Source organism: Molossus molossus, unplaced genomic scaffold, assembly GCF_014108415.1.
Source record: "Molossus molossus isolate mMolMol1 unplaced genomic scaffold, mMolMol1.p scaffold_m16_p_1, whole genome shotgun sequence".
NCBI classification, from domain to species: Eukaryota; Metazoa; Chordata; class Mammalia; order Chiroptera; family Molossidae; genus Molossus; species Molossus molossus.
Window position 1 is genome coordinate 149,772,334 of NW_023425344.1, and position 16,302 is coordinate 149,788,635.

Here is a 16,302-nt window from a genome sequence, read left to right on the forward strand (position 1 = left end):
CCTTAAAACAATGCATTGCATTAAACAGATGGAAAAGAAACATATTTGCCAAAATAAAATATATCAGTAGACAATATAGAAAGTACAGTTCTGATTTAATTCTTGTAATATTAATAATATGGACATCAGATATCCAATACTTGCCTATATATTGGATACTGAATTGTGTGTTGGTATGCCATTCAAATAATTATCTAATTAACACAATCTCTGAAAAGTCTATTTTATACATTTAACTTATCACTAAACATATCAAAACAACATGAGAGAATGGGAGCTGATTGTCCTTGTAAACAGAAAGTTACTCTCTCTCTCTATATATATATATTTTTTTTTGGGGGGGGTACTTACTACTTAGGTAAAATAGCAAAAATTATAATATAAAAGTGAATTATAACTTGTATTGATTTTTGTAAAACAATTTTGGAATTGTATCTTATGTAGTTTTGACATGGACACAAAAATTAAACACAAAGATACACTTATCCATATATTAATGTCTAATTCAAAAATTCAGCTTTTTGTTAAATACTCTAAGGAAGAGTTTAGAGAAAGATAAATGAGAAAAAGGAAAAAGGAAAAATTTATACAAAATATATAATAGCATTTACTATATTATTTTAGGATAGCTGCTGAAACAAATTTATATCTTTTTGATAAATTAAAAGTGTATGTGTCCTAATTCTTCGATGTGTAGGGACAGGTGATTTAAAGTGATCGTATGCCACTAAGCAAACTTAATTACAGAAAAATTTAAAAAGGGAGAAGAAAGGGGAAGCCAGTGCCTTCCAATGATTTCCTAAGTCTTGCTTCTTGTTTGTTATTGTAATTTCAGGGTACAGATAATTCTCTCCATTGAGAGCCTGAGGACAAACATGTATAACTGCTCCCTCAGATTGTCCAGGTGCTTTCAATATTATTATTATTATTTCAAAATTATAATTTTTTAAATGTGCATTTTTAAAATGTGTTTCTATTGATTGTTTTTAGAGAGAGAGGAAGAGAGAGAGAGATGGAAACATCTATGTGAGAGAGATACATCAATCAGCTCCCTCCTGCTTGCCCCCACTGGGGACTGAGCCAGCATCCTGGGCATAGGCCCCGACCAGGAATTGGACTGGGCTCTCTCATTCCATGGGATGGTGCTCAATCCACTGAGTCACACCGGCCAGGCTAATGTGCATTTTTAAAATAAAACACTTGAAAGCATTTAAATAATGTTACCTATCCATATATACATATATCTTTTCTCCTTTGTAAAAGACTAGAAAATTATATAACACAGATATGCATGGTCAGCCACCAAGTAAAAATTGATAACATTTTGTCAGATGTGATTCTTTATAAAAACATAATTAATGAAATAACAAAGATGAAGTATCCATTGTCAGTAATTGCATAGAATTTTAAAAACGAAGAAAATATAATTTGAAGGGTTAGAGGTTGTACAAAAACCCAAATCAGACAATTCAATTGATTTGGAATTAGGTTTGTTAACATTAAAATATAAGCTAGAAGATGATTCATATTTCAATTTTTAATTATATTCATGAAAGTTTTGCATAAAAAATATATAAACTATGGAAAGGGTGTAAAATACATAGCTGCTCAGTACACATTTCCAGCTTCTATTGTATTTATTCACCCATCTACCCCAAACTACCCTCATCAAACCTTGAAATCAAACTAGATCTGGATGCAGGTGCTTTGTATTATGGTTTTTCCCCCATTACAAAGCTCTGATTCTTTAGTGGATTTCAATGAGAGATTTCTTGGCACAGAAAGTAGCACCTGCTGGCTTGAGCATATTTATTAGCACTCAGCCAAGGAAAAAGATTCCGTTGGTGATTATGGTCCTAGTATCAGAACACAACAGTAATTTTATCATCTTATTCCTAACTTGTGATTGGTAACATTACCCTTTGTTCAGCTGTAGGCAGAGAAGAAAGAAGTTCATAATGATCTCCAAATGGTATTTCAAATATTATAGATTTTTAATGTAATCTCTACCTACAATTAGTTGGAATTATCGAAGATGCACTAAAGTTGGTTGACTGTTTTGGCCCATGTACGCATCTTCAATACAACTGATTAAAAAGTGAAAATTCAAACAAAGAGACACGGAAGTAGGGAACAGACTTAGGAACCTCAGAAGGAAGGGGTGGGGAGATAAAATAAAGAACTATGTGCATATATACATAACCAATGGACACAAACAGTGTGGGGAAGGCAGGGGCAGTATTGGGTAGGAGGGGTTCAAGGGGGGAAAAGAAAGGACATCTGTAATTCTTTTAACAATAAAGATAAATTTATTTTAAAAATTGTTTATATCAAAATAAATCATAAAGAAAAAACTAATCTAATGACTGATTACTCCTTAAACCTACCCAACTGGTTCCTTTTTGTTGCCATGTTGTCACAAACTTCAGTTATCAGGACTACAAGAATGGGCTTGGTATAAATTTAAAACTGAAATATTCTATTCTCCTCAACTCCATTTTCCTGCACACCCCATGCACACACACAAACATTATGTACTCTCAAGGTATTTGTGGGCATCTAAAAATTGCAAATGTTAGTTAAATGATTATCATTCCTATTTTTCAAGAAATAGACTTTTATCCTACCAAAGATATTGTGTAATTGCTCTATCCTGCTGTGGTTTTATCCTGTTTTCTCAAGAATAGGTAGAGATAAGCTTCAGTGTATGTCTGATGACCACCACATCCCTAATAGCCAGTTAGGAATTTCTCCTTCACTTATCCACACATTCATTCATATATTCAATAAATATGTAGGGTTTCATAAAGGAAAAAATTGCTGGACACTGAGGTATTTTATAATATATTCATACCGGTCCCTCTCATGTCAATTTTCTCTGTCTCTCTCCCTCTCTCTCTCTTCCCCTGCCTCCCACTCTTTCTGAAGATAAAATAGAAAAATATCCTCAGGTGAGGATTAAAAAAACGAATAAAGAGAAAAAAAAAAAAAATGGCGGCAGAGTGAATGGAGCTACACAAACCATCTCCCAGGACCAAACTGCATTTACAACGAAAATAAAGACCAATCATCAGGAAGAGGCAACCAAAAGGCAGCCTGGAGGACCACATAACCAGGGACACCGACTCAATCTTGGTAGGCTTGCGAGGACACGAGAGGGTGCCGGGAGCCCACAGTCCGCAGAGGCCTGGGCGGGGGCCAGTGGAATCGGCTGGGACCAGGGGACTCGGCTGGAAGCTGCTGCCACCTTGGCTGCGTCCAGTGACCTCCGCTGAGTCCTGCAAACTCATCTGGGTGCTATGCCCTCGGCTGATGCCGCAGACTCGGCCGCCCTTAGCTGAGAGCAGCGCCCTCGGGTTAAAAGTGCCAGGCGGCTCCACGGCGCAGAGTCTGGAAAGAGGCTAAATTGGCAGCAGCCACTCACCTTGGACTCCAGCAGAGGGAAGGCAGACTGGATTGGAACTGTGTGGGGACACTTGGGATTTGGAGGGTGCCTGGAGATTTGGCTGAGCTGTGACCACAGGACTGTGGTCATCTTAGTTCTTCCCAGAGCCCTGGGGAGAGGCGGCGGCCCCTCCCTCGAAGATTCAATACCACCTGGTGGCCACTGAAATGCTAATTGAGGCCCATTAACAACCGGCATCTGCCCCACCCTCGGGAAATCCTCTTACACTGAGCACCTGAGGGTGTTTTTCAGTCAACTCAGAAACCAAGGTTCTTCAGGTGACCTCTACTAATAACCTCCAGGCAAAAAAAGCTAGAGGATAACTATCATTCCCTGGGCTAGCAACTCGAACCAGGAAAGTAAGACTTGACAGTAGTGTTTAAAGTGGGTCCTCCCTGCCTCATGCAAACCCAGGAGAGGAAGCCACAAACAGCACAATGCCAACACCCACAGGAAAATTTTGGCAGACTCCAAAGCCCACTGTGATAGCCAAAATGGTGAAACACAGAAACAAAAGCCAAATGAAAGAACAAGAGACCTCTACCAAAGATGAGTTAAATGAGGTGCAGTTAAGCAAGTTAACAGAACTAGAATTCAGAGCCATGATCTTGAGGAAGCTCAACAGCATGGGTAAGGACATAGAGATGCTGAAAATAAGCCAATTGGAAATTAAAAACCACCAAGAAGAGATAAAAAAATGACATATTAGAAATGAAAAACACATTGGAAGGTCTAAAAAGCAGAGTAGAGGAAGCTGAGGACCGGATCAGTGAATTAGAAGACAGGGTAGAAAAAACCAACCAATCAGAAAAACAAAAGGAAAAAACGATGAAAAAACAGGAAGACAGCTTAAGAGAACGGTGGGACAACGGGAAACGTAATAATATTCGCATCATAGGAGTCCCCAAAGAAGAAGAAAATGAGCAAGGGTTAGAGAATATATTCAAAGAAATAGTGACCGAAAACTTCCCTAATTTGGTGAAAGAAGAAGGCAGTCAAGTTCAAGAAGCACAGAGAGCCCCAAGTAAGAAGAACCCAAACAGGCCCACACCAAGACACATAGTAATCAAACTGCCAAAAATCAAAGACAAAGAGAGAATCCTAAAAGCAGCAAGAGATAAGCAACATGTTATCTACAAAGAAAACCCCATAAGGCTCTCAGCTGACTTCTCACAAGAAACACTACAGGCCAGAAGGGAATGGCATGAAGTAATCAAGGCCATAGAAAACAAGAATCTGAATCCAAGACTACTCTACCCAGCAAGACTATCATTCAAAATAGAAGGTCAAATAAAGAGCTTCCCAGACAAAAAAAAAAGGCTAAGGGAATACATTAGCACCAAACCAGCACTGCAAGAAATGTTAAAAGGACTACAGTAATTAGCAGAAGAAATGGGAAGAAAAACAGAACCACACTAAACAAAAATGGCAATAAATAAGTACATATCAATAATCACCTTAAATGTAAATGGATTGAATGCTCCAATAAAAAGACACAGAATAGCTGATTGGATAAGAAAGCATGACTCAACTATATTTTGTTAACAAGAGACCCACCTCACAAAAAAGACTCACATTGATTGAAAGTGAAGGGATGGAAAAAAATCTACGAAGCAAACTGAAAGGAAAAAAAAGCTGGGGTAGCAATACTCATATCTGATCAAATAGATTTCAAAATGAAGGCCATAACTAGAGACAAAGAAGGCCACTACATAATATTGAAAAGATCTATCCAACAGGAAGATATAACCTTGATAAACATATAGGCACCCAATATAGGAGCACCAAAATATATTAAAAATATTCTGGAGGACTTCAAAGGAGAAATTGATAGCCATACAATCATAGCAGGGGACTTCAACACCCTGCTGACATCACTGGATAGATCCTCTAGACAAAAAATTAGCAAGGAAACAGAACTCTAAATGAAGCACTACACCAAATGGACTTAATAGATATCTACAGAGAATTACAACACAAAACTACAGAATTCACATTTTTCTCAAGTGCACATGGGACATTCTCAAAGCTAGACCACATATTAGGGCACAAACTAAGTCTCTACTAGTTCAAGAAGACTGAAATCTTATCAAGCATCTTCTCAGATCACAATGGCAAGAAACTAGAAATTAAATGCAAGAAGATCATACAAAGACATTTGAACACGTGGAAGCTAAATAGCATGTTATTAAACAACAAATGGGTCACTGAGGAGATAAAGGAAGAAATCAAAAACTTCATGGAAACCAATGAAAATGAAGACACAACAACACAAAATCTATGGGATGCGGCGAAAGCAGTTCTGAGAGGGAAGTTCATAGCACAACAAGCCTACCTCAAAAAAACAAGAAAAACCTCTAATAGACTATATAACCTCACAACTTAAAGAACTAGAGAGCAAACAAAAAGAAAATGCCAGAGCAAGTAGAAGGAAGGAAATAGTAAAGATCAGAGCAGAAATAAATGACATAGAGACCAAAAAAACAATTCAAAGGATCAATGAAATAAAGAGCTGATTTTTTAAAAGATAAACAAGATTGATGGACGCTTTGCTAGACTCACCAGGAAACAATGAGAGAAAACCCAAATACACAAAATCAGAAATGAAAGAGGAGAAGTAAGAACTGACACCACAGAAATATAAAAGATCGTTAACAACTACTATGAACAATTATATGGCAAGAAATTCGACAATCTGAGCAAAATGGACAAATTTCTAGAAACACATAGACTCTAAAAACTGGACCAGGAAGAGATAGAAAAGTTGAACAGACCAATAACAACAGAAGAAATTGAAGATGTAATCATGACTCTCCCAATAAACAAAAGCCCAGGCCCAGATGGCTTCACAGGGGAGTTTTACTGAACATTCAAAGAAGAACTAACACCCATTCTCCTCAAACTATTTCAAAATATTCAAGAAGAAGGAAGACTTCCAAACTCGTTTTATGAAGCCAGCATAATTCTAATCCCAAAACCAGAAAAAGACACTACAAAGACAGAAAACTACAGGTCAATATCCCTGATGAACATAGATGCCAAAATCCTGAACAAAATACTAGCAAATGGATCCAGCAATACACCAAAAACAATATCCACCATGACCAAGTGGGATTCATCCCAGTCATGCAAGACTGGCACAATATTCGCAAATCAATAAACGTGATACACCACATAAATAAAATGAAGAATAAAAACCGCATGATCATATCAATAGATGCCGAAAAAGTCTTCGACAAAATCCAGCATTCGTTTCTGATAAAAACACTCATCAATGTGGGAATAGAGGGATCATATCTTGACATAATAAAGGCCATATATGAAAGACCTACAGCCAACATCATACTCAATGGGCAAAAACTAAAAGCATTTTCCTTAAGAACAGGACAAGGCAAGGATGCCCAATTTCGCCACTCTTATTTAACATACTACTGGAAGTCTTAGCCACAACAATCAGACAGGAAGAAAAAATAAAAGGGATCCAAATTGGAAAGGAGGAAGTGCAACTGTCATTATTTGCAGATGACATGATACTATATGGAGAAATCCCAAAGACTCCATCAAAACTTTACTAGACTTAAATAAATTTGGAAAAGTAGCAGGATACAAAGTTAATGTCAATAAATCGATGGCATTCTTATACACCAATTATGAATTCACAGAAAGAGAAACTAAGAAAACAATCCCATTACCATTGGGGCAAAAAATTTAACATACCTAGGAATAAACTTAACCAAAGAAATAAAGGACCTATTCCCAGAAAACTACAGGTCATTGAAAAAAAGAAATAGAGGAAGATATGAAAAAGTGGAAGCACATACCCTGTTCATGGATTGGGAGAATTAACATCATTAAAATGTCCATATTACCCAAAGCAATCTATAGATTCAATGCAATCGCCATCAATATACCAACGGCATACTTCACAGAATTAGAACAAGTACTTCAAAAGTTCTTATGGAACCAAAAAAGACCTCGAATAGCCACAGCAATCTTGAAAAGAAAGAACAAAGTTGGAGGAGTCATATTACCAGATTTCAGGTTATACTACAAAGCCACCATAAACAAAACAGCCTGGTACTGGCACAAGAACAGGCATATACACCAGTGGAACAGAACAGATAACCCAGAAATGGACCCAAGGCAATATACTCAATTAGGATTTGACAAAGGTGGCAAGAGCATACAGTGGAGTAAGGCAGCCTCTTTAATAAGTGGTGCTGGAAAAATTGGACAGCTACATGCATAAAAATGAAACTAGGCCATCAACTTACACCCTACACAAGAATAAACTCAAAATGGATAAAAGACTTAAATGTGACTCATGAATCCATAAAAATCCTAGAAGAAACTATAGGCAACAAAATTTCAGACATCATACGCAGCAGAATTTTTACTGACACATCACCTAAGGCAATAGAAACAAAGGAGAAAATGAACACATGGGACTACATCAAACTCAAAAGTTTCTGCACAGCGAAAGATACAATAATCAAAACGGAAAGGCTACCACTGTATGGGAGAGCATAATTGCCAATGTTATATCAGATAAGGGGTTAATTTCCAATATATAGAGAGTGTTCATACAACTCCACAAAAGGAAGACAAAGAACCCGATTAAAAAATGGGCAGAGGAACTAAATAGACACCTCTCCAAACAGGACATACAAATGGCTAAGAGACATATGAAGAAATGCTCAACATCACTAATCATCAGAGAGATGCAAATTAAAACAACAATTAGATATCACCTCACACCTATCAGAATGGCCGCCATCAACAAATCATCAAACAACAAGTGTTGGCGAGGGTGTGGAGAAAAGGGGACTCTAGTACACTGCTGGTGGGAATGCAGACTGGTGCAGCCACTATGGAAAACAATATGGTGTCACCTCAAAAAATTAAAAATTGAACTTCCATTTGACCCAGTGATCCCACTGCTAGGAATATACCCTAAGAAGCCTGAAACACCAATCAGAAAGAATATATGTACCCCCATGTTTGTAGCAGCACTATTTACAATAGCTAAGATCTGGAAACAGCCCAAGTGTCCATCAGTAGACAAATGGATAAAAAAGCAGTGGTACATATACACAATGGAGTACTATGTAGCTGTAAGAAAGAAAGATCTCTTATCCTTTGAGACTACATGGAGGGACCTGGAAAGTATCAATCTAAGTGAAACAAGCCAAACATTGAAAGACAAGTATCATATGATCTCATTTATTTGTGGAATATAATGAACATAACAGTCTGAGGAATGTGTTAGTCCCAGAGACGTGGAAGTGGGGTACAGACCAATAATCCCCAGATGAGGGGGTGGGGGGGGGAGATGTAAACCATAGAACTTATATGCATGTATGCATGAACAATGGACATGGACAACAAACTGCGAACAGGGCAGTGAGGGAGGGGGAGGGTGGAATCAGTGGGTTAATAAGGAGAAACATCTGTAACAAAAATTAATTAATAAAATATAAATAAATTTAAAAAAAACTGAAAAAAATATTCATACCATTCACAAACTTCCTCAAATTTAATTAATATTACAAGGACTTTTTATGTTAATTTGGGGGCATGGGGATATCAAGGTGAACAACATTTAGTTCTTTTCACTAAAGGGTTTGCAATCTATTGTTAATGTAGTTGTGTGGGAATAAAATCTAGGACAAGAGTTTAAGACAGACCGATAATAAGCCTAATAGAAGTAGAAATGTGGTGTAATATTGAAGAAAATATTTTATAAATAACTACCATATCATAGAAAGAGGAAAGGGTAATTTTCCTTTGATTTGGTAATCACTGTTATACTTTAAAAATAGCATGGTGGTAGCAGTGAGTTAAATTATGGGTGAGTAAGAGAGATAAGTAGAAGAGAAAAAATTACAGGTAAGATGTAGAAAGATTTTGATTTAGGACATCGGGAGTTAGAATGGATAAAATTCTGTTTATACATATATGCGGTAGTATACACCCTCCACTCCTCAGAATCATGGCTCAACAGAGTGATTACAGACTTTAAAAGATGTGAGATCAAATCCCAGCTCCTTCACTCCTTGGCTGTATATAACCTTGACAAGTGGCTTATCATCCTTCCGGCTTTTATTCCTTTTACATAATCTCTGACTCAGAAGAATGTTATAATAATCAAATAAGACAATGCATAAAAGCATTAGGTTCAGTCTATTATGTTGTATGTATTTTAGAAGCCTTAGAAATCATATCTGTGTCAAAATCAAGAAAAAAGTAATGCAAACTTTAGAGGAATAGCGATTAATATGATTTTGTCATTCTAGTATTCTCTAATTATGTTGCCTGAATAAAGAGAATAGATTGTGAATGCTTCCTATTACTAAAATAATAAAATAAGGCTTTGTATGAATCTAACTAGATATAACATCCCCTTTCTATATAAATGTCATGCTTAAAATTATTAGTTATGATAAATTCAGGTTCTCTGGGCATTCTGTGGGCATGAGCTCCGCCACAATGTGACGAGTCGAATCCTGTTCTCAGACATCCTGCTGCCACATCCCTGCAGCATTCGCCCACATCAGCCCTTCTCTCTTGCAGCCTCATTCACATCTAGTTCTCAGGAGATTTATTAGTTCATTTTTACCTTCTTAATCGTTCTTTTTTTAATCTCCTTTGATGAGACCTCTTTCCCCTCGCCTGCTTTGGGGAAACATTCTTCAGTTTATCCTCACCTTCCAATGTCTCTTTCTCTGTCTTAGACCTTGGCAAGTAGTTTGTCCTTCTTAGGTCTCTACTTCTATTATGTGATCTCTACTTCGAAGGGATGAGAGAGAGAGAGAGAGAGAGAGAATATATATCTTAGAAAGCTAGTGTGTGTGTGTGTGTGTGTGTGTGTATATATATATCATATTATATATATATAACATATTACATATATTTATATTCTTAGAAAACTCATTCCCTGTAGATTAGATAATCACACCTATGAGAATGAATTCCAAGTTTTATATCCAGTTCGTACTTTTCTGTAAGGGTCTGTGCCTCATTTTTCAACACCTATTAGAGTTGACCATCTGAAGGTCCTTCCTACTGTCACCTCAAGTATGGTGTGCCTAAAAGATAATGTATTGTCTACTTCTGCAAATCAGTTTTTCTAGAATTATCTTTTGATTTGTGGTTCTACCCCTTTTCTATACTAAAAGTTCCAAAATTATATTCACCACCCATTTTTAATGTCTTCAGATCATATTGCACAGACACTCTTCATTTCCATAGCTACCACCATAATTCAAAAGCCTGTCACCCTGTACATGAATATTGCTTTACCTTAATGAATGTTCTGTCTCTAAGCGTTTCCATAAAATTGTATTTGGTTAAAATGTTTTCATACCTACATCAATATCAATCCTTTCTTTGACACTTTTGATAAACATCTTGGTCATCCCTAAATGCAGAATTAGAAATACACTGAACACAGTGTTCTGCCTTGCCATTTTTAAAAAACCTACGATGGTTCTCCCAGGGTGGAGCTAGCTGTGAAAACCAGCAGCTTAGCTGAGGGACAGGGCTTACTTGACCTGCTGCAGAAAATAAAAAATCTATCAGTTTTCAGAGAGTGATCTTGGTGGAAGGCAAATGGAGAAGGCCAGACAGTTAAAGGGAAATGCAGGATATGAGAGACCCATGGAGGGATTGATAATCTCTCCATACACTGTCCAGTTACCTTGAGGCTACATACATTCCAAGTGATAGTAATGAGGGTCCAATCTTCCTATGGATGCTTGACTTTCCAGAAGGCTGCACACATGTGCAAAGGGAAAACAAACGGGTTCAGAAGAAAATAAAAACCAAAGAAGATTTGGAAAATGAAAATGCCTGAACTATAAAATATGCTCTCAACCCACTAAGGTCTATAGGTAAAAGCCTTCCTCTTTTGAGGAGTTCAAAACAACATTTTTTTTTTCTTGGTGATTACTAAGCTATGCAGAGACAGAGGCAACCCCTAGGAGGTAAAGCAACAAAGATTAAAACATGTTCATACAAAAAAAGATCGGGTAGAATGTCAGTGGCTGCAGACCATAGGAGAAACCAATTCTTTAAGTTTATAAAAAGTGATGAGATTACATGTCAAGAAAGAAAGTGTCCCATACATTCGCCACAGAACTATGAGAGCTGTGGCAGAGGCATCTCTGGAGGCAGTGATCTAGAAAGAAGTGGGTGATCTAAAATATGCTTAGATCTGTGACATGTAAATATACATTGATCTCTCAACTTTTCTGAAACGTTAGTCATGATATTGCTATCATATACAGAAAATTAAACGAAGAGTCCTTTTCATTGATTTTAGAGAGGGAAAGAAGGGAGAGAGAGTGGTGGGGGGAGAGAGGGAAAGAGGAACATCAATCTGTTGTCCCACTTACTTATGCATTCATTAATTGATACTTGCCTATGCCCTGACTGGGGATTGAACCTGCAATCAGTTGATTAGGGTGGTGCCCTAATCAACTGAGCTGCCTAGCCAGGGCCAGTAAATGGAGAACATTGAATTAAGCAAAGACAGTACTATCCCTAACTCCCCAAGTCTAGAGAAGAACTCATGCCCCATGTGTCCTGCTCATGAACACATTACATAGATTCTATTGTTTATGACTCATATCAAACTTATTTGTCTTTCTTGCTGGTAATTAAACTTTAATAAGGAAAGAACATTGTTTTGATGATTTTTTGTATTCTTGCCAGTACTAGTGTTCAATTAAATGGCAGTTACATAAAATAAATAATCAAGCCCTGGTCCATGTGGCTCAGTTGGTTGAGCATCATTCCATGCCTCAAAAGTCACTAGTTCAATTCCTGGGCAGGGCATATGCCCAGGTTGTGCACTCAATCCTCGGTCAGGGTGTATGCTGGAGGCAGCTGATAGATGTTTATCTCTCATGTTGATGGTTTTCTCTCTCTCCCTCTTCCTTCCTCTCTCTCTCAAACAATCAAAAATCAAAACCTATTTAAAAAAAATAATCAAGGAATACCTGTCACAATTCACCCCTACCATAGTAATGTTCACTCTGGCTCTTAAGTCAGCATTTCAGTAAAGGTCTGCTTGCTCCTTTAGCCCTGTCTTCTCTTTCAGAACTCTGTTGTGGGTTTTTTGTTTTTGTTTTTCTTTATTTTTCTATGTATATTTATTGTTGAAAGCATTACAGATGTCCCTCCTTTTTTTCCCCCATTGACATCCCCCCCACCCCATCCCCACCACCTTCATCACTTTGTTGTCCATGACCACTGGTGGTGCCTATATGCATATAAGTTCTTTGGTTTGGCTCTCCCCATCCCCCACCCCTCTCCGGTTTGTCAGTCTGTTCCTTACTTCCATGTCTCTGGATCTATTTCGTTCAACAACTTATAGTGTTCATTATATTCCACAAATACGTGAGATCATGTGATACTTGTCTTTTTAAAATAAAAATTGTGTTTGTATATTTAAAGTGTACAATATAATTTGACATACATACACACAGTGAAATGATTACTACAGCCAAACTAATTAACATGTCTCCTCCTCATATAGTTACCATTTTGTTCGGTGACGAGAGCACCTGAAATCTACTTCCTTAGCAAATTTTCAGTATTCAATACAGTATTTTTACGTGTAGTTATCATGCTATGCAAATAATCTCAAGTAGCCAGAAACTGGTTTTCTCTGTCTATAAGAAGTAAAGTGAGGTTTACATGTTTCTAAAACTAGAGAACAATACTGCTCCCAGCACTCTCTGAATCCAAAGCCAAATATTTTGTGTGTAGTTCCAGCAAAATTAGCTGATACTGACTTGGTATAATTTGCAGCATATTACATTGGTTAGAGGTACTACCAGATTCTTCTGTCTTAGATGGTTAAGGAAGAGTCTGCTGAATTCAGATATTCACAACCAATCTGTTTTCATTTCTGTCTTCTACCCAGTCCTGTTTTAATGCTCATGGACCAGAAAACATCCCAAGGTTTTTAGATTCTAAAATATAAATATCGAAGATCAACTCCTAATTTATTGTCAAATATTTTGTCTCATCATGAATTCAGAGAACCTATTACAGAAGTTCTCAAATCAACTTTGGCCTAATGGTGCTTGTAAATAATGAATTTGCATAATGAACAATATCTATAAAAGCCAATTACCACTAATATAGATGATCTTTTGGCATATAGTAAGCTAAGCTAATAACCTTTGAAATGTGGACTAGATTATATAGTGCTGAAACAAAGCTCATATATATTAGAAACAAGGTCCTCTTGTATAGATAAAAATGCACTTTTAAAGATATACTAATTAGATATGTGATTTAAATTAAAGATCTCTCATTTTCATATAGAGAACATTAAAATGGAATGCAAGAGCCTTCTTTTTACAAAATAACTTTTCATTTGACAGAATCCACTTTAACATCAAAAACTATGATTCAGACATTTTCAAATATTAACTTGCTGGTCATACACCATTGCTATCTATAGCCAGCTGCAATATTTTGTGGGTTTTGTTGGTTTAAATATACTTAATATTAATAATAACAAGTAATAAGGTTGAATTTTAATTTTTACTTATCTTTTAAAATGGTCATTATACAGTGTCTCCATATATTTAATTCATTGTTTCTCATATACTATACAACTAATTGATTTCACCTAATGATTGTAAAACTTCAGTTTATTCCATTAAGGCACTTTTACTTCTGTAGGACATTTTAAATTGTTTATTAACAATTTTATGTGATCTAATATGGCAGCCTAGCCATGCTGTAGCAGTGTGATGGAACCACAGACCTGCTTGTGTATGGTAGCAGTGAAGTACTAATGCAAGATATACTGGAATCTGATTTTTCCTTCATTGCTGTGTTCTAGTCTACTTGAGTTATTTAGGAATCAAAGTTCAATTTTCCAAAATGCAAAAAACATTCAATTACCTATCAAATAATTTTCAGTGTCAATGACATTACCACAGGTTTGCTTTCTCCTCTCAGGTCTAACCCGAGTAAAATGACCAAATGAAGTTGCTTATTTTGAGTAATTCAACACTTGAGATTTTTCTGCTTTATCTCCCCCTCTTTGTGATCTTGGACTCGGGTGACCAGAGGTTCCCAGTTGCCCACGCTGGCCCCCTGGCAGGGCAGGACGTGCTGTTACTCCATCCCCCAGTCATCATTCTGCTATGTAACTTTTGTTTTCTTCCTACAAAAATGACATCTAATTTTCTCAATACTTTGTATTGATGACAATCATATAATGTGGCAAATTTATTGCAGTGATTTAATTTTTAGAGATATGGCTATGTGCAGACCCACTGGGAGATACCTAGATGAGTTGGAATCTTATTATCTCAAACTGATGTTGGTGATGGTGATGATAAGCCTTATTTATTCTTAACTTATTGATGATCATACCCAATTATTTTGATGTGAAAACATAATTTAAAAAATTATTTTAATTAAAGTATCTAGAGAGGTCTCATGGATAAATTGTCAGTTACTCTTTATTCTGAAGAAAGACTAAGATTTCTATAAAATCAATGCAAGATGAAAGATTTCAGGGTAAGCTAGGAAGGTTACTTGAAAGCAACAATAAATAAGATGACTAAGAATTTTGTAATAAAATTATAAAATATCTACATTGGAAAATAATATATCCCACAAGTAAGATCAAAACTGTCCTGGACAAAGAAACCTGCAAATGTGACTCATGAAGGGCTAGTTGAGTCCATAGAGGGCAAGAGAACCTTATTAGCAATGGCTGCTGTAAGCACATAATATTAGTGAAAATAATATTTGATAAACTAGTATGATAACATGACACAATTAGAAGAGGAAGACAAAATATGACAGTTAATGACACACATTTGCATATAGCCATATGGATATATAATGATCTGTGTCTTGGGTGTTAAGTGTAGAGTTTAATATTTTTATAAGTACAGTTTCTCATCATGAGGGATAGGGATTTTTAGAAGAGAATTAAAAAAAGAAAAAATTTTGGGCAAAACATAATGTCAGGCCAATAATCAGATAAACAGGCTTTCTCAACCGTTTTTAAACAGCCCAAAATACCACCTTTCATGTAATACATCTATGTATAGTGTCATACTGTTTCTTTTATAGATTACTCCCAATATCCTGAGTTTGTAGCAAGTCTCTGTTTTTTATTGTCAAAAAAATAATCTTTGGAGGATGTGCTGAAAAATATACACTCTAAATTGAATATAGTAGATGATGATGTTAGTAATTTTATTTTCGCCCGAAACCTTTCTTTTTTGTTCATTTCTCAATTTTGTAACTTTTCAGATTGTTTTCCCAACTTTTTAAGCTTGAGGTCACTAGTCTGAAATGCTGGCAGAGACAGCTAACTTATAACTCAAAGCCGAAAGACTATATCTTACTCTCTCCGAGGGATCAAACATCTTTAAAACCCTGCTGAGGGGAAGAAGGGAAAATGGGTCAAAAACTTTGTTTGTGCTATTTTCAGTGCTATTATCTAAAAGATCTGAACAGCTGTTAGCTATCAATTCAACAGGAGTCATTCCATGAGTAAGAGTGAAAAACAGAAGGATCATCCCACAGCAGAGGACACTGGATGCACCAGTGTTCGTGAACACTCATCGCGAGTGTGACACTAGGTTCCTCAGGCCACGCTTGGTACTGCAGACCCCTCCTGGTCGCCTCAGTCTTATCCTAAGTGCTTAAAGCGTCCTCCCACTTGTATCAACACACAAGGTCCTTTCTCCACATTTTTGTTATGTTTAAACTATTTATTAAAATATAACAATATAGAAAACTTCGAAGTAAACATTGGTAAAGCATTGTTTTCACAAACCGAACACACTCTTGGAACAATATGTGGATAG